General features: G+C 32.9%; 3 long non-coding RNA genes across 3 annotated transcripts; all 3 read left to right on the forward strand.

Moving 5' to 3' along the window:
- Nucleotides 1–136: 136 nt before the first annotated feature.
- Nucleotides 137–4,036, forward strand: LOC141533260 (uncharacterized). Its single transcript, XR_012480217.1, has 8 exons — nt 137–565; nt 627–802; nt 1,003–1,071; nt 1,365–2,437; nt 2,514–2,738; nt 2,830–3,033; nt 3,191–3,418; nt 3,490–4,036. It is a non-coding gene; the product is annotated as an uncharacterized LOC141533260 (long non-coding RNA).
- A 1,228-nt stretch (nt 4,037–5,264) lies between these two features.
- On the forward strand, nt 5,265–6,325 carry LOC141533265 (uncharacterized). The gene is made up of 3 exons (XR_012480223.1): nt 5,265–5,344; nt 5,484–6,058; nt 6,141–6,325. It is a non-coding gene; the product is annotated as an uncharacterized LOC141533265 (long non-coding RNA).
- A 209-nt stretch (nt 6,326–6,534) lies between these two features.
- LOC141533264 (uncharacterized) lies at nt 6,535–8,390 on the forward strand. The gene is made up of 5 exons (XR_012480222.1): nt 6,535–6,745; nt 7,008–7,076; nt 7,183–7,376; nt 7,460–7,775; nt 8,174–8,390. It is a non-coding gene; the product is annotated as an uncharacterized LOC141533264 (long non-coding RNA).
- The last annotated feature ends 12,201 nt before the right edge of the window (nt 8,391–20,591 follow it).

Below are 20,591 nucleotides of genomic sequence, written 5' to 3' on the forward strand. Positions count from 1 at the left end.
TAAATGATGATAATCATCCTGTCCATCATTAATGATAATTAATTTTAAAAATTATCTCAGGTAATTATTTCTTCATCCTAAAATTTATGAATATATCATTCTAATAACTATAATTTATAATTTTTTACAGGTTATCAGTACATTAAATCAATGATAGAGTTGATTGAAGATAAGCATACTATCGAAAGCAAATCCAGCCTTTTTGAGGCGTGTAATATTTGTTTATATTCTTCATATAGTTATAAATAATTATTATTATTCGTTGTTAGTTCTCAAGAAGACTAGTGCTTAACTTGTATTTTATTGCAAACATAAAGTTATATTATATTAGTTAATATTACTAATTCCCGAGGTTCGTGTAATAGAAAAGAGCAACTAAACCCTGGGATCTTCTATTGGATTGGCAACATTGGTCACACCTCGACCGTATTTCACGTGGCGTCACATTTCAAGCGGTTTGTTTATAGTAGCTTTGTGATTACCGTGGAGAACCCCCTTGTCTTATATTAACAAAGCAGCAAAACGCTCAGTCACTCATACTCGCATGCTCACAAACACTCATCAGGTAAATAACAGCATATAGGACATAGTACATATTCTTGCGATGATCAATCGACTGTTTCCAGGTAGAAATCCTATAGCTCTGCCAGCCTGTCGATAGCCACTCATTCTTCGTTATTCTTCTTCGAGTTATTTCTTCTATATATACTGTACTGAGTAGCAGAGTGAGTCCATTGTCCCTGTGATTAATAAGCAATTCGTAAAACAAAGCAGTCACAGCCGGAGAATAGGTACTAAAAACGTACGCAACAGGACTGCGTACTTTATTTCTCTCATCACTTTAGTCAAGAGTTATTTCTGTAAATATAAAAGTGAATGTTAAGTTATATTATTTAAGATTTTTAATTTAAAAAATAATTTTTATGACATTTATTCTGATCGTATGACTTAATTACAGGCTGATTATTTAAATAATATAAATTATGTGTACTTACATTTCAGCTGGGTTTAAAACCTGAATGCAAGAAAATTATTACATGTCTAAGTACAATGTATTCATATGTAAACTTTGTAAGTATGATAATGATAATACTTACTTTTTAAAGCGAAATTGTTTCTCTGGAGGTTATATTGTATTGTATCGGCGAAACCAGCTCGAAACACCCACTCGGGTATAATCGGGTTGCGTGTGAAATAATAGTCCAACGACCGCTGTATCTCGATCCTATTATCTCGTAATTAATAGTCTATTAGTAAGCTCTGTTTTGTGCCACTTTCTTCTCGGGTATTTTATACATTATGATTAAGAAAAATTTGTCTGTAATTTTGGGTTATTTTAATATTATAAATATATTTTTTTTCAGCAAAATTTCTTCCAATATTGGATCTTATAGAAAAAAAATTTTCTGTGAAACTGGAGCTATAACGTCTGGGCCCATAATCTGTTGGAAATCTGGAAATATTGAAGAATATTCAACAGCTAAAATTTAAATCCTGAAAGAAGAAATGTTTGCATTATAAAAATTCTTTGACGGGCATCTCACCACTCGCCAGGTTTTCAATTCAATCATAAAATAAAATCTATATTTTTTTTTTAGAAACAACGTTATTTTTCTGAATATACCATAGAGGTTTATAACTCACTTCAAAGTCAAAGTTATTCCAAAGTAGATAGTTATTTCAAAGTTGATCGGCGTCTATATTATACTATTATATTATATTAGTAGTGGGCAGCGGAGCGTACAAGAGATCACAACGGGAAAATAAATATTTTGAGAGTGTATTGTATTGATATAGTTAGGGACAGATGTAGCGAGACTTAAAATTCATTTGTATTTTATAGATTTCTTGGTGACTTTTCGACCGTGTGTTATATATGAAAATAATTCCTCCTTTGCGGTTTTTATGAATTTCCTTGGAATCAATTGAAATGTCAGAGGCACATTATGGTGCTCACCGAGCTTGAAAAACGATTATACAGGCAATAGGTGTCTATATTGTCTGTTTATAACACGACTTTTACGAGTACATCATCATGACACTCTACTGTACTCTATGAAGAATAAATACTGATCATTCACCCAATCAATAGACACCACGTCGATTGCTTGACAAAGCGCACTGATATTCTTCCTTTATGTCCTTTATTAGACTTATATGTCCGATGATTGCCGGTGAATGATGTTGCAAATAGACGATCCTTGCACTTGAGAGAGCAGACACACCTGGAATAAATATTAAATCATAAAAAATTTTGCTCAAAAACTAACAATCAACGTGAGAATTTTAAATTATCATACCTGGTAGTTTTATTTGATGGTCCTATGTCTTCTCCAATGGTTAATTTCGACTGACACTTTTTTGCTTCAACAAAAGCTATCTCTGATGAATTTATTCAATTATAAAATTATTAAAATTTCAATTTCAACCAACAATGGTGAGTAATTTATATTTCTTCTTTAGTCAGTAATCATCACATTGTTTTACAAAAAGTTTTTCCTAAAATATTTCAGAGAAGCAATAAATTAGATAAAAAAAAAAAAAAAAAAAAAAAAAAAAAAAAGCGACTAATATATAAGGTTGCAGAATCGATAAATTTCGGATTCCAAGCCGGTCGCCCGCGAGAGATATATGTAAACAAGAGCCGCTCAACGTGATTCTCATGAGAGATCGATAGCTTCTTCATCCATGATTCGATTAAGAAGAAAAGCTTTTCGTGGAAGATTATCCACCAGTAAGTGAGTAACTAACTTGTTAGTATTTTTTTTCCGTATTTCATCCTCATCATCACCATTATCACATTACTGTTCTCTGTTAATATCTTTTTAGAATTCACAGAAGTTAAATTCCCACAGGAGGTGATATAAGCACAAGCATAAGAGGCTCCGATCATATATTGCTTATTTGGAGACTTCAACACAGCAAAAAATAATAATTCTCACTTAAGATGTGTCTGCAGTGTGACGACGCAACAACACTTGCCTCGTTTTCTCCTAACGACTTTTTACGGTCCTGCCACTCATAAACGTACCGGTAACTATGTATATGTATTTACGGACATGTATAACTGTCTGTAAATTATATAAAAAAGCTCTCGGATTTCACAATACATTATTATCCTGTGGATGCAGTACCTACCATCGATAGTAAATGCACCCAAACCGAAACTTATATGATTATTTTTTGTTAGGATTCTTCGGAAGATAATGTGAGACAAATAAAAGAAGCAGGCCAGTAAATCAGAGGACGTACCATTTACGGGTCTTTTTGGGAATGTTGAACAAACAATTGACGACTAATAAAGCGACGGGAGGCCCACGTGGGAAGGGCATGCATCCCGAGATAATATTCCATTGGGTTTAAATTTTTTAGGAGAATAACTATACCAACGGAATCGTAAACTCCAGCAGACATAATGGTTGGTGTCGTAAAACGGACTATTAAACACGTTAAAGTAAACCAATATAAGATGTTTTGTTGGTAATTTAGCAATTTCTCGCTGATAAAATGTCGATCGAAGTTTTAAAAACAAGTTTAATTATTGGCCGAGGCGTTATCATTATCTTGGTCTGGAAAACTGATGAGCATCAACAAAATTCTTAGTGAATATGCATATAACATACAACATACACCTATAAAATTTTAGCTGGATACGGCTGGACCCCTCCGGCATTTTAGGTGTCGGTTGAACGATATTGAACGATCGGTTAAAAACGTCAGGTTCATTAAATCCGAGACAAGATTGTCATAATTTATAATTTAATAACGGTGTAAGAGGGCTATTAAAAGGCGGACGGTTTCCGAAATGCCGGTATATTTATTGCGACCTGTTTTGCGGAGGCGGCAAGATTATTAACAAAGATGGGAGAATTATAACTACACCAAACTTTTGGATCAGTCAATGTAGGTACACTTCCAAGCAGAAAAGAAGAAATATATTTCTTCGGCAAAGATAAACTGAATTTGTGGCAAACGATGGATTGCTAGACAGTTTTGGTGAGTATATTTAATTGTTTTGTTATACATACCCGATAAGCTTGCGCCGGGTCCCATTAGTTGGATTATTAAATTTCTCGGTCGTTGAGGAGGCTCATGGTCGAGCCAGCAGGTTTTGCGTTTAGGCAGCCATTAGCTTGAGATTTACGACGAGCCGTAACTCATCGAACTCATTTGTTCCTCGACTACCCTATCCTCTTGCTTCTCTTTCTTCAGCTCTTCTTCTTGTTCTTGTTCTTGTTAAAGCCTTGGTCTTCACTTCTTAACTTCTCAGCTCCTTTTTCTCGAGCTTGAGGATTTTAAACCATTTATATACATACATATATATATATATATATATATACCGAGTTTGCCAACACCGTTGAAATTTTTATCCACAGGGCTTTAAACGTCCAAGAAGTGTCTTCTTTGCAAATACTCATTTTCTCAGTGCCGAAATCGCAACACATAAATAAAATTCTGATGGACTTTTATTTTACATATAGTTTTTTAAAATGTGTACAAGCTATTAAGCTTTGTATGTTAGTCTCTAAATTTTAAACTTATTTTACACTCGTTAAATTTTTGCAGAACTTGATTCTGGCTTGAGTCAACGATTAACGATAAGCTTTTAGGAGTGAAAGGTGTCGAGCAAAATAAAGAGGGCAGGTGCGTGTAAATAATCGTTAAGTTTGCCGTTTTTTTAACGCGCTATACTTATTTTTTCTCAAGTTTTTGTTATTGAATATTTTGGTAAGTATGTTTGTTATTTCTTCTTTTTTTTTTTTTTAAGTCGGAAATTTAAAAATGATTTTATATATGTGTATCACTGTAGACTGTTGTGTATGCTAATTTTTAAATTCTCGTAAACAGAATAACAATTTACGATCAAGATGGAAGTTAAGAGGAGGGTTCAGTGAGTGGCTTGTTTGACGGATAACACGTAATATCATGCCTGCGGCGAATCCGTGGGCGCCCAACAACAGTGTGGATGGGCATTATGAGTGCGAGAAAATATCACTGAGGGCATCGAGTCAATGGCATTGGACTATTATCCGGTATCTTCGTATCATATATGATATGATGCGTGTATCATATTGGATAAAAGCTTCAGAATAGAAGACTATAGAGGTAAGACCAACATTAAAAACAATAAACTTTAAATTAATACGTTTGATACAAAGCCTCAAATGTAATAAAGATTCCTCGAGTATGTTGTACACCACCGAGCACATAAATAATCATAATAATTGACGCGTGTGTTCTTGTAGGTAGATTACACGTACGTATTAAGTTTCACGATCTTTGGGTGGAATAAGCGATCGGAATTGATAAATATTTTGCGCAAATGACATTGTAAGAGAAAGTTGTAAGTGTATTATTGATTTTAATTTATTTTATTGGTTGTTTTTTAATCTATATTATTGAGAGAATAAGCAAAATTTTGTCGCGGGTGTATTAATATGATAAAATGTTGCTAGTTAATTTTTAAATATTTAATTTTACAGAGTAAAGATAACCGGATCCATTTTGACGATTGATTCAGAATTCAGTGACAATATGCCGTGTCATAGGTCCATTGAAACGGTTTTTTATTGGAACAGAGGGGGATGAAGGCACGAGTTTGTCAGATCCTTGATACCGAATATAAAAAAGAGGCTGGGAAGATATCGACGCGCCTCTGGTACCATATTCTCGTGGTACTTTATTGAGCAGAAAATTCAACTATAAAAACAACTTTGTTCCTCGCTAGGTTTCGTCCCTTTTATTGTCATGCGTGGACGCGGGCCAAATACTCGCGTGTGTATCTATGTATTTATATTACCAAACCGAGAGATTTATTGGATGGCTTTTTACATAGATAAAAATTGATGATATAAAATGAAAATTCATAGAACTAAAATTGATTTCATTGGAGTTTAAAATTAAATAATGCCATCAGCCATCAGCCATCAGTTTCACATATCATCGTTCTTTTTTATTATAAATATCTATATATATTTATGAAGGTCCTTTAAAGAAGTATAATGGCTGTAATATTGTACATTATTGAGAGAAATGGTTCGTGGAAAGGCATGAAAAAGTAAACTAAATGGTCAATCTAAAGTTATAACTCAAGTACTAGATTTATAGTTAATTTTCTCTTCATAATATACTACTTTCAGCGTAGACATCTCTCAAAGGAAATAAGAAAAGCGTTTTAGATATTGAACAGATTCCAAATGAATTATTCTTGGCGTGACGTCCCAATACACAACACAGTGAATCCACTTTTCCACCTCCTAAACGCACGCTCCATAAAATTAGATTCTAACGCAAATAAAATGTATGGCGTTTATTGAAAATTTGTTTGTATTGAAAATCCGAGACCAGGTGACTTTAACTTAAACTTATCCTACTCAACACTCCACACAAAAAAAAAATGTGTATCTGTGTCTAGGGAAAAGTACCGCCTTCTTTATTATTTATACATACATAATATATAATATATAACTTTATCGTTCTGGTCCTTTATTGTAAATATCATTTTATTACAGACCCAGCCAGACAATAAAAGAAGTGCGGTAAAAGCTGGGAAGGAGTCAACCTGCAAATATACGCGCGGTTGAGTCTATTGTGAGACATGAGTGTCCTTTTGTATGAAGGAAGAAGGCTTCTACCCCAGTACCAGCACAACAACCAACAACCAGGACTAGCATAGACTCTAATACATATTTTTCCACGTATGGATCCCAAGGAGTGTCGATTTCATCCTCTATTATACTTTTTTGTAAGTTTCTTTTAAAGCATCCCTTCTATTCTTAGTTGTTAATATTTAAAGTTAGGGCTCGGTATTGTCAGAGTCAATCTTAGCCTCGTTAAGAGCTTATTTTCGCACTTGTTCTTTTACAGATACACATATAGACCGGACTAGCATAGACTTTTAAATTCTTTTCAACATAATATGTGACATTTCAATATTAAATTCCTACATACTGTCCTTTTAATGCTTAAGCGCAATAATGGAGTACATTATCGATAATATTTTTCAGAGGCAGCGTTTTTAAAAAGCATCAATCATGATTCAGCTCAGACTAATATTAAAAAATATTTCTCAGAAGGTTTGTGAATAAAAACCGTGTATTATATTACATTTATAATATAATATATAATAATATATTATGTATGTATATACAGTGTTATTACTAAAATTTTTATTCATTTCAGATACCAGGGTATGCGGTGATAAATTGATGCAGTGTTACATCTTACATCTTTATTATTAAGATAAATAATAAAAGTTATTAAAAATAAATGACTGGAGATGAATTTTCAAGTGTCCAGTATTTATAAATGGTATAATTGCAAGTGACCGTTGACGCGAGTAATTATTATAAAATATTAGTTTTAACAGATGAGCCGTAAGAGAAATAGCTTTCACTTTTCTCTCCCTGCAGGGCTACTCGTATAACCGACCTTTTTTTTTTTTTTTTTATTTTTACAGGAAAGAAAAAGAAGGAGAAAGAAAGAAAACACAATATAAATATACAGAATACCAACTAATGATATTGAAATTGATGCGAGTTATGCACTGAGGTTCTCATTTCGGCATTGTATCAACCCTGAGTAGTTATAGTGTATCGTACAGTATTATTATATATGAAAGTGTATACCGAGGTACTTGTTGGGTCCAACTGGGGTCAGGTTACCTTGTTAGTTCTCGGCTGGTCCGATCGCCAAATGCCCCAGGGGCCTGCATCCTCCGCAGCCCACTACGACATGCCTATTGTATTGTCAAGAATGTTACCAGCAACAAAAAGGTATAAATTAAATTAAATTATTTTAAAAACAACAAAAAGTAATACACTTTTAATATTGAGCATTGGACTTTTTTTTTTTATTTATTTATTTATTTTTTTTTTTTTTTTCAAGATCAGGACCCTAAATAATAAAATTTTAACAATATAAAATTAAATTATTAAAAAGACTAAGTATTTTAAATTCGTGGCTCATTAAAGCTGTTGGTCCTGCTCTAAAGAACACAGTTACTGTTACTCTTACACTGACCAGGTGCCTATGACTAACCAGTTTAATTTGTAGCCACTAAATTCCCAGGTTTATGGCTTTTAAATTTACACCGTTTTCACGGTTAACAAAGTTTTTAATAATCATTAGCTTTATGTCTCATTTCATTTACTATTTTTGTTAATTATTGCAGGTTCATTTTTTTAACAATGCCAAGGCTTGTCAATTTTCTTGGTATATTAAAAAATCATTATATGACTGCTGTGACTTGTGAACTATAGAAAATTAAAATTTTGCTTTCCTGGACACAAAATTTTTCTCATTCTCTCAATAATATAAATAATAAAATAAGAAGAAAAATTATTAATGATTTTTGGTTTGAATTCCAAAAGAAGAATACTTTTAAAAATTTCGAAGATGCTGAAGATAAAAATAAAATAAATTATTGAATGAAAAATAGACTGATGATAGGATCGTTAATTACGCTGTTAAAGAGTGAATGACGTTTTTAATGGATGAATTATCATCATTAAGCAGTTACTTACATATATATTTATTATGAAGAAAATAAACTGCATTATATATGAATATATACATGATAAAGATTAAAAAATGGATATTCATATTAATATAAGGATAGAAAATAATAGTGAGAGGTATTTTAAAAGTGACACAGTGTAAGTAAAAGTCAGTTTTGAATTGATGCGGCCTACCGAAATCCCCGTGGCGCAATCATTCGTCATGCTTAAGTGTACTAATGCAAGCATAACGTATTAATAAACCAACCAAGCATCATAAATATATCCACAGGAGTATAACTCAGACAAACGTGTGCACGTTTATATCCAAATACTTATGTTAATGCGATAAATAAAAAAAAAAAAAAAAAGGTAAACGGTGATATGTCTTTTTACATCTGCCAATGCACTCCCAAGTATATCAGCGAAGAAGAGAGTGATCCCGCTGCGATTGTTGCTTCTCAATTTATTTGTCGAATTATCAAGATGATGCAAGACCAATTCACCAGTTTCAAGATAGGTAGTCCAAAATATACATGTATATATACACTTATAAAAGAACCAGAGGGAAAAAACACACGTACAGAAGTGATAATTTTGTGATTGAATATATTCAAGTGCTGGGCCCCATGCTGACTTAAACTCGTCCGAGGCGTTCGAAAGAACAGTAATTTCTCCATTATATATATACATATGTGAGTATATGTGTTTATGTACAAATATATACTTTCTTTGTTGCTCACTCGTCTTCACACACATACACGCAACGCTTTTATTCTTTCTCAATTGCTGCTGGTAAAACATACATACATTATAACACCATTAAAATACTCAACGCGAATAAGAAACGCGCGTGACTCAAGGGCCGCTATTTTTTAGCCTACTGACACATTCAAACAAAAAAAAAATTTACTTTGTTTTTTAAATCATTATTTGTATTAGAAAATTTAATTAAATAATGACTTTTGTTAAATTGTACAGTACTTTCTTAACTATTAACGGTTTTGAAGATATAAGCTCATCCTGATGTCACACTCATCAAGAGCTTTCATTTGAGTACCAACATGCATTTTTGATATATTTTTCATATATACATATATATATATATAAATATATAAATATATGAAATATTGATGTGGGTACTCAAATGAAAGGTCTCGATGAGTGTAATGTCAGGGTGAGCTTATATTTTTAAAAATGTCAATAGTTCACAAGATACAAGGTCATTTCTTAATTATGTATCTAGAGATAGAAAATTTTCGAATGCAGCCAAAACCTTTGTAATATTTTTTATATTTTTGCTAAACAAAAAATTACTATTAATTTTTTATTTTAAAAAATTGTCATTCAAAATAAAAAAAATAAAAATAATTGATTATTGAAAAGGATAAATGATTTATCGAAAAATATTAGAGTAAATTTATAATGTAGATATATAATAAAATTTTTTCAATATATCGAATCGTTAGTAATTGAAGGGTTTATTCAAGCTCTAAATCATTAGATTCCTTTTAGAATACAATATTTCATGTGTAATACCTACTGAGCATTCCTCATATCGTATAGGTGATAAGTATCTCTACGATATATCAACTGAGCAAACAGTTTATGCTCAGGCTGTCTGGGTGCCAGGACCAGTCAAGAGGAAAGGGGATAGAGAGCCAGCGTTCAGTGGGATGAGGCTGGCTGGAGCTGGAAGTAAGAACGAAGAAGTTTAACTTGGGCCCAGAGGCAGCTAGCCCAGGTAAAGGTATCCCAGCAAAAGCCAAGAGAGACATCCATCGCTGCCGCGGGGGGTCCCTGGAGTAATTGTCTGCCAAACACCGGCCGATCCCTGGACTCTCGACTCACCTCCAGGTTAACGCCAAACTAAATTCCGAGGAGGTTCTCATTCTCTCCAGGATCACCAGTGGTAAATAAATAAATAAATTATTTCTAGCTAATTTGGCTAATGTATAATCGAATTCAGCGCTGGAGCTGAAGAACAATTATTTGTGTTATGTATGCTTACCTTTTGTTTGATGAATAAGTCAGCATACGTTTCAGCAAAATATTGTTTGACAGCTCTTAATCAACGTCTTATTATTGGATTATTTATCCTTGTTAATTTATATATTTATTATACACACAGGAATTGGCATGAAGCCTAAAAGAAGAAAGAAGAAATAAGAAATAAGAAAGAAGAAATAAAAAAAGACCGTCATTGGTCCCAGAGCTTTTTTTATATTTTTCTTCTCTCCAGTTAAGACCAATCCAACATACCCTCACTTAGGTGAAATAATGTTTAGCCAGGATGATAAAAGAGATGCGGGAGAGACCCTGAAATTGAAATGAGAACCACAAGGCAAGATGTCGACGATGATCAGTCATGCGATTTAACGTGGACAAATAATATTGTAAGGTACTGCTAACACCAACGAATATTACCATAAGACACGCGTTTTCGATATATTACTTCTCTCTCTATCTCTCCTTTTTTTTTTTTTTTTTTTTTTATTTCATTTATTATTATACTTTTATACACTTTTTTATACACTTAGCTTCGTCGATGTGGAGAGCCAGGATATTTATGCGTTTGTGTATTCACGCATGTGAGCCGTATATTTTATATTATACCCATACCAGTTAACAAACAAACTCCTATACTGTTCATACAAACCGTAAACGAGCAGCTCACATCAGCTAAGAAAGAGAAAATTAAGAGAAGGATAATGTTTTGCCCACTGGCGCATAATTAAGCCGCTATTATAAGCCATAACCAATGCGTAAAAACTTATTACTCAAGATTTATGAAATCCGACGGTATTAATGAGGGTGATTTTTATGGTCGAATTCCAACGCTCTCCAATCCTTTGAATGACTACCGTAAATAAATATTAATTAATATGTAAGGATACTCTTGTCTCATTCCTGTCGTTTACTTGATTAGCTTCTTTGTTTTTTTTTTTTTAAGGTTTCATTTTTTTTGTCTGAGTTTATTTACAATTTTTTTTTAAAAAGAAGAAAAAGTTTTAAATCAAGTGAAATTTATTTAAATCAAAAAAATTTATTAGTTTAAAAATTTTTTTACTCAAATCAAGAAGCTAATATTCTTCAAAATTATTTACTTGATTCAAATAAATTTTTTTTCTGTGTAAATTTTAATTAAAAAAAAAATATAAAATAATTTTTTATACCTTATAATATTTCTTCTTCTTAAAACAGTAATTTTCTTAAAAATACTCCCATAAAAACTGTGTAAAATTTTTTGTTTTCCAGTGGGCATGGCGCGACCGTAAGTCAGATAAACAATAGCAAGATTAGCAATCGATGATATCCTTAACATGAGGATTTACCTTTAAAAAGGCTCTACAGCTAAGAAAAAATACCGAGGAATAAGAATAAGTAACAATGCGCATTGACGAAGGCTCAAAAGGAGATTAGCCGTTAATTGTTGTTAAGGAATTGGATTTGGCTCTTTTGAGGATCATCATAGTAAGCTTTAATATATTTTATATTTGTATTGGTTAAGCCAATCTGAGAAACAGCAAGAAACAAGGCTTCTTTCTCATCATCAGGAGTCTCGCATCAGGTTAACGTCGAATAGTTGTCGAAAAGTTATGTTAACGCATCGCTGGAACTTCACCGAACTATCACATCAAAGAGATCCCCGTTGAGCACGAATAAGAATAATAATAACACCGGCACTAAATCTACCCGGTTACAATAATTCAGCTATAAATTTACGGCTCGAATTCACATGTGAAATTCACCTAAATATCCAAAGTTACAAGAAAAGGAAAAATTGGATTTTCTGGAAAATTTACTTGTATCTAAATTCTAGCCTGGCTGTATTGGTTATAGGGGTCCAGGCGTGCGACGGGCTCTTCAAAGGAAGTTATTATACCTGCAGAATCAGTGACCAAAACGAATAAGCTTGACTTGTACAAGTTTTGAATAATGTAAATCCCGGACAATGTACAGTATCTAATGCCACAGATCTCGGGAAGAATATAATAATATTTTACACTGAAACAAAAATTATTTTGATAATCAAAATACCACGTATTGTGATTATCGAAATATAAGTCAGTAATCTATATTATTAAGAGAGTAAGAAAAATTTTGTGTCTTATTTAATAATTTAATTTATTTTAAGAAGATTATAGTTTTTGGGTTTAAAAAAAAATTTATCTATTTAAAATAAAATATTATGAATTAATTTGTTTGATTTTATTGTTTCAGATGATAATTTTATTTGTAATAATAAACAAGATAAAAATCAGCAGAGCAGATGACTGATATAATGATTATATTTACCTATCGTTGTTCAAGACGAAGAAACAATTTAATATACCCACTAAAAATCCTCACGTATATAATAATATAATAGGTGGGCTCGTGTCAAGCCCAAGATTAATTTGTGGGAATAATAATGATTGGCAATCGACATTTCGGCGATAGGTTATTGCGATAACAATGAGAGAAGCCGAGGAGAGACAGATTACCTCGGAATTGAATGTTTGAGAGAGAGAGAAAGGTCTTTTTACCGGTGGGTTGCTAGTCTATATACATATATATATGTTTACATATATATATATATATATATATATATATATATATATATATATATATATATATATATATATATATATATATATATATATATATACACTTACATATAGTAGTGAGTAGTGAGAGAACTTGAAAATCCCTCGTCACTGAATCTCGTCTCGGGACCGGGCCATATCCCAACTAAACGCCTATCGTCCGGACGATCTGGTAATTAATTTTAAACACATGATATAATTGGTCCCAACGAAAATTGGGCAGAGCGTCTCTTCATCGAGATGATTAGCCCGTTTAGCCGGTTCCGAGAGGGACTGATTGACACATTGATATCCGAGAAATTTTTTACAACCAAAATTATCATGTTTCCTTGGCATAAGATACTGTTCACTGTTTCTTCCTTGTACATTGTCTTCTTTCTGTCTTATTTATTATTCCTTTACATCTAATTATTGTCTTGTATATTTGGTCTTATTAATTTTATTTTTTATTTTATTATTTTAGGCGATTACCTGCCCGATTAGTCATAATGACAAGACATTGATTCCACAATGCCAAAATATTTAAGACGGACGGTTTGTAATACCAAGAACCTGTTCAATAATTAGTTTGCATTAAACTGATCCAGCTGGTGAGGGCCAGTAGAATTCAGAACCGGTTTAGAATAACTTTTCCACAGTTGTTACTGATGCAATGATCATATCATGCCGTTAATCGGGATTAAGAAATTTTACTGATCGTTAGTATATTGTAAAGATGAGACTAGACAGACTAGACGGCTGGCTGGTTGGTTGGTTGGTGTCTTGTATCTTATGCCTTGGCTTTATTTTGTCTCCAAAAAATTTTTCTTACTTTATTAATAATATAGATTAATTTCTTCGAAGTTATTTACTTGATTTAAGTTAATTTTTTTTTTCTGTGCAGGTAAATAATTAATTATATTAAAAATTTCATCTGGATTGACATCAATTATTGACGTATTTATATTGAATTACAGATTGAAAGGATACGAAGAAACAATTGCATCTGAAAAAATGTATGTATGGTATATTAAATGGAGGAAAACAAGCTGGATATGGATAATGGATGCGGAGATTATTCCCAGTGGAAGACACTAGAATAACGGATTAGATTAGCCTGACGGACGGTATGGTAAACATATATCCTCTGTTAAAGTATTCTGTCGGCATCAGCAGGGACACAAAGTTTGAGGTGAGCTGGAGAAGAGCTGGTTCGGAGCGACAGCCGAGTAACATCACTAAAGTGTCAGCCGGAATCAGAATTCACAAGATCGTTGCTTGTTAGTGGGCCTGGCCCCGGCAAAAACGAGTCGCGCGAGTGCGAATACGGATCGAAAAAGTCTACGCCCGGTTGAAACTGAATCAACGTAACCGAGCCGAGTGATAAAGCGAGACAAAAGAGGAAGACAACGGTTGAATCTGTGTGTATAACCACCCTGACACTAAAAGACGCTTGTTATAGTTTCTGGGAGAAGGACAAAGAACGGCAAAGCTTGGCTAAAAATTCTTCCTTTTTGATCCATCCACGAATTGCCGTTTGTTTTTTTCCTCGCTTTTCACTCTTCTTCTCTCTATCGGCTGACGATTTTGGACCGGCAGGTTTCATCGAATCTCGATCTTCCTCAGCCTTTCGGTTATTCGGCAAACCGCCGCTCTCGATACAAATTACATCAAGGAAGAACCAAACGACGATTCCTCTGTAATAAAAGCGAGACAAGAGTTGCACTGAGAGACTGATGTTATCATCAACCTTCGAACCGCCTTTTTTTACCGAGTAATACCCTTCATTTTTATTTTACTTCTTTTCTTCATCTCTCTGCTCCCAGTTAACTCTCCTATCGCCATTTTGGTACATTTTCAGATGAGACAAGTCCAGTTGCTGGAATTCTAACGACAATCTGCCCTCATTATATTTTAAATATACAGTCTAAACTCTGTACAGTGACACTTTAAAGGCTGTGTATTTAATGACGTTATTAAGTAGAGAAGAAGAAAAATAATTTTGCGTATGTTTATATTGTATGTTTATATGTAAAAATTTCTAGCGCCAAAAAAATTTTAAAGAAGACAAAAATTATTTTGGAGCAAGAAGAAATTTTCTTGGCTCGAGAAACTTCATTCAAGAAATTTTAAATCTTCCTTAATATTTTCTTGAGCCAAGAAAATTTCCACTCCAGTCAAGAATTTTTTTTTTCAGTGTAAATATTCCAAGAGTTAACAAGCTATGACAATAGCAATCAAATCATTGGTAAAAAAAATAATTTTATTGCCATTTTATAGTCTTCTACTGTCGTTACTTTGCCTAAAAATAGGTTATGCATTATGATATTATTAATTTCATAAAAAAAGACACCAGCATTGAAACAAATCTTATACTGTCTTTATGGTAATTCATTGCCCACTTAATAGGCTTTGATTTAATCTGAGTCCACACTCGGATACGCTAGATTGAACAAATATAATTAGATGTTTCCTCTTGATACAGATCTGACTATAGATAACCTATAAAAAGTAACAAATATCATAAATCGATATGGCTTTCATCAAGCATTATATTACAACCTCCCAATCAGTGAAACGCGTACATTCTACAGCAGGTAAGTGTTAGAGAGTAATATAACTTAAATATAATACATAATAATAAATAATAAATAATAAATGATATGAAAAAAGCCTTTATTCGTTTATTGTAGGCCTATTTCTCAGCGTCATCAGTTAAAGAGGAATCGAATGAAGGAAGAAATGTAAAACGGATGCTATTACTGAAATAGCTTGAACAAGCCTTATGCCGTATGCCTGTGAGGAGCGAGAAGAAGACAGGATCAGCCAGCAGAACCAGAGATCTTGTTGTTCCATGGAAATTCCAGGCTTTGCATATCAAGGCGCCGCCACCGTTTAGCTGCTATTACCTCGAGCGCGAGCTATTCCGACATAACTTTGTATGTATGTACATTTAGTTGGATCTCGTTCTCTGGAACCTCGATTCCGTTCCATGTTTTATTTAATATTATTTTTAATTTTATTTGCAATACTTTAGCTAATAATTATCTTGATCTGAATGCTGAAGTTGTTTAAAATCTTTAAGATTTAATTATCTCGTTTTCGGATAGAATGTAGGGCAAAACAGTGGAGACAAAGGTGACGGGACGGTATGAGAATAGGACAACAAATAAGATAGGCACGTCGATTTGTTGAGAATAAAAAGTTTGATCCTGGTGAGTCGGATGGAATGCTGAGCTCGTAACGCATTCAAATCGACGTTCTTCGTTTTGGCGTCACTACTGAGCCTGGATTGACGTTGAGGGATGACGCTTTTGCTTATATACCTCGGATTTACGTTTGTAAGAGTGAAAAGAAGAGCCAAAAGAGGTATAATCTGAGAGAGAAGACTATAAGCTGTCGTGAGAGAGCTCGTCTGCCCAGCAGAGAGGATCAGTTGTACAAAAATCAAGTTAGCGGAATAGGGATAGGGAGAAAAGATTGTGATGTAGTAAACGATGTTGCTCGAAGAAGAAGAAGAAGAAGAAGGAGGAGGAGGAATAACAAAAAGAAGAAATAAAAGAGGCGATCTTGAGAGAAATGAGACTGCTAAGACGGAATTTTTGCCGAGTCTGAGCATTTTTGGAAGGTTTTACGAATCGTTCCTTGCAAACGTGCTGAGAATGATGTTCGGGATCTTCGCGGCTACCGCGTTTTAAACGGGCCAAGAACGGAATAATAATAAAAGAGGAAGAAAACAATATAAGAGTCCAATGTTACGCGCAGAATTCGTCCAGGTGCTTGTACTAAATTCTTTTAAAACATTTTGACGAGCGTGTCAATTCAATTACTTTACTGGTATTTTTATTGTTATATTAATTCGGATTTTTTTTTTTTTTTTTTTTTTTTTAGTTATAACTCACCCTTGTTTTTGCCTAAATTATATCATTAATCAATCTGAGGGATTTTTGAAGATATGACGGGAGATAGGATGAAGAAAAATAAGGAAGAAAGAAGAAAGGGTGATCAAAGTTGAATTGGCTGATATAGGGAGCTTGATAAGAAAATAGTTAAGAAGAATATAATAATACTAAATACCTTTTAAGGCGCGATCGGGGAGAACAGAGGTAGAGGTTGAGGTAGAGGTAGAGGTATAAGTAGGAAACTTAGCAATGAGACGAAAGGAGCAGGACATCAGAAACCTGCGTCAGAGACCAAGATAGTGATGAAAGGGCACAACTTATGCATACCGTGTAAGTGACGCGCATGAATAATTCAGCCTAATAAAATAATGCAGACACGCCTCACAAGCACAGCTGAATAAAGGCAAACAGGCAAACTCCAAGTTTGCAAGACCCAAGACCCAAAAAATCAAGATATACCGAAGATATCATTTAACTCGTGCTTTCTTTTAACTACCTATCGAATAATATTTATGAGTAATTTATAAAAAGTTTATGCTCGAAAAAAATATATTAAATTCTTGACTCCTCGGTCCTGATAAATCTGCCGAATTTCATTTATCAAGATCTATGTATTCAACACTCGCTGATTTAATCAGTGAGACAATCATAATTCTTGTGAGCGTCCACCTAACCGTGCTATCGAGGTGAGTGTTGTTGTTCTTCATTTTCATTTTTTATTTCTTCTTTTATTTTTTATTTTTTATTCTTTTAGGTTTTCAGGTTTTATCTGAAGACCTGTGTTTTTGGTAAATAATACATCCTCCGTTAGTTATTTACCTAGAAAATAAAACCGGAAGTTATTGTTGGCTATCAGGAGATAAAATCCTATTTCAAGATATCCAGTGAAAAATACTAGTCAAACCATTCAACTATCCTGGGTCCATAAACGTTTTATTTATCCACCGATCGGCCCGCGAAATAGAATCGTCTATGTGTCTTGAAGTCTTCTTGGCTATCTGAGCTAGATCGATACCACGATTCACCGGATAGGATCGAGGAGCCATGAGCCACCACTGGGAGTAGTCGGAGCTTTCAATTCCCGGAGTCTGTTGAAGATAAAAAACACACCAACTGCACATTTAAAAACCAAGACAGAGTAAGCTGCTCTAAAGGTACTGAGTGAGAAAACCAGAGCGTTAAAAAAAGCACCGGTGAACAATACTCGCCGAGGGAGACATTCAATCGCTTGGACCAAACGTTTTCCAATCCAAGATGGCTTCAATCCGTGTCCTTCTCTTAATCGTCCTGCTCACCGACTTTACAACTTCGATCTGAATTTATTGATTCCTCGGGAATTCCCGTCCCCGAAATTATCTTGTTTATTGTTCCATCCTAATTTTTTCTCCTTTTACAATTTTATTTTTAAACCCTCGAGGAAATAAACCCCCTCATACCCTCAATTTAAAATCCTCAAAAATTTTTATTTTTTAATTTTCAATTCTACTTTTTATTTCTGGACATCAATTTTTTTTTAACATTTTAGTCATCGAGCTATTTATATTATAAAAGTTATTTTTTATTCCCGACCACATTATCGATTATCTAATTATCATATCGTGACATATTTAAACTAAATGAAATCTCCGAGATATATATTAGATAGGAATGCTTAACGTTTTATTATCAAAGACACAACCTTTTTTAATCTCGCTTTAAATTCACGTATCTATCATCCAATGTATCTGTCAACTAACCGAGCTACCTGATGATTAATATTTATTCCAAAGGTGAGTGTGTTCCTGAATAGTTAACCATTCAAGGAGCAAGAAATAAATACATACATATACGATGCATATTTCACAAATGATTTAATATTACAGATTCTTCAGACTTCTGATCTCAGTGACAAGAATTTATTGATTAATCAGCTGGCTCATTGGTATATCTCATGTCTATTGGGATCTTGATTATTCCTCGACCAAATCTTCAGATTTCTAATGACCTCATGAGGTAAGCTACAACAAAATAAATATAATATTTATCGGTGTAATTTTATTTAATTTAACAATAATAAAATTAATCGCTTGTTGACAGGTGCATTTTACATTCATTTACTGTATACATTACCAATAATTTAATGTATATATCAGGAATATTAAATGAGTGTATGTAATCTGGGTCGAACTTTGTTCTACTTAAATTTAACCCAAGTAGAAAATACACAAGGATCCAAGATTGATGAGCGGTAACTTTATTTATTTCTTCAATGGTAAGTTTTAAAAATTTAATATTTCTTCTTATATATGAGATACTTAAGACTATTACACTGGCTATTATTACACTGAAGTTGACAGACATTAAAAATTTTTTAATAAAAAAAATTAATTAAAAAAAATATAAAAATATTTGTTGTAATATGACAGATTGTTTACGTATTTCCAGAGTGGAATAAACGTTTTAATATTAATTTACGATGTTATTTACACTCGGCTATATAAGTAACATATGATGAGTGACAAGTATTTCGTTTGTGAAGATAAAGGCGTCAGTTTTACAATCACCTTCTGGTGGAAGTAGTCAACGCATTTTGCCAGGCTGTTAATAAAACTAAAAATAAAAGTCTATTCTTGTATCCACACACATATACTAATGTATATATATGTATGTGTACCCATATATATATATATATATATATATATATATATATATATATATATATATATATATGGGTACACATGAATAATACTTGGTAGAATTTTAACGAGACCGGACGAGAGTAAATTCTCGTACCTTTTGCTCCTGATACTTTTGCCCAGGGCGAGGATTCATGCAGAGTGTTGCTACTCTAACAAGAAAAGCTCTCGCACCACGTGCTCAAAGAAAAAAAAAATAAATAAAAAAAAAAATAGTCGATTTAAACCGATGGTATATCTGTGTGTACATAAAATTGAGAATCGTTCTCACCTCAAGTCACCCGAAGCTCATAATGAATTATGATCTATAGTCAAGAGTCATTATTAACGTTTTGGCTTGTATCACCTTATTAATTTTTTAAAAAAGTATTTTCATCGATACATATAAATATATATTATTGTAATTGTATTATTCAAAATAATTTAGAGTGTAGAATATAGATCTACACCTACTCGGTTGGGTATTTTGGTCATAATTCAACCACGTGTACCTTTAATTTAAATGCTAATTAAATACTTATTTCTTTTTTTTAAATCTCTTACTGGAGCAAACTAAACACTCATATGTCTGCTGATAATCGTCATGGGATCGTCGACAAATTGAAACGCCTGTCATATCCAAGGTGTTTATTAAGACCTCATATTAATCATACAGATAATTGGAGTGTAAATTAAATATATAATATAAACATGCTCACAGCTAAATATATTGTTATGGATTTATACTACAGTATAATATATAAAAATTATTATGTAAGTCTTGCTCAATTGTTAACGGGACCAGTTATTTAAAAAAAAAAATTTAAAGGTATGTAGACAGAAAGAACAAGATGACACTAGATAACATTCCAGATTATACTCAGTGACATCTGTAGTGAAAAAAAAAAATTTCAGATAGTAACTAGAATAATCCGGAATAATATACTAATGTACTCATTATAATCTGGA

Source organism: Cotesia typhae, unplaced genomic scaffold (genome assembly GCF_013202065.1).
Source record: "Cotesia typhae breed Kobodo isofemale line unplaced genomic scaffold, CoteBio_Ctyphae contig_83, whole genome shotgun sequence".
NCBI lineage: Eukaryota > Metazoa > Arthropoda > Insecta > Hymenoptera > Braconidae > Cotesia > Cotesia typhae.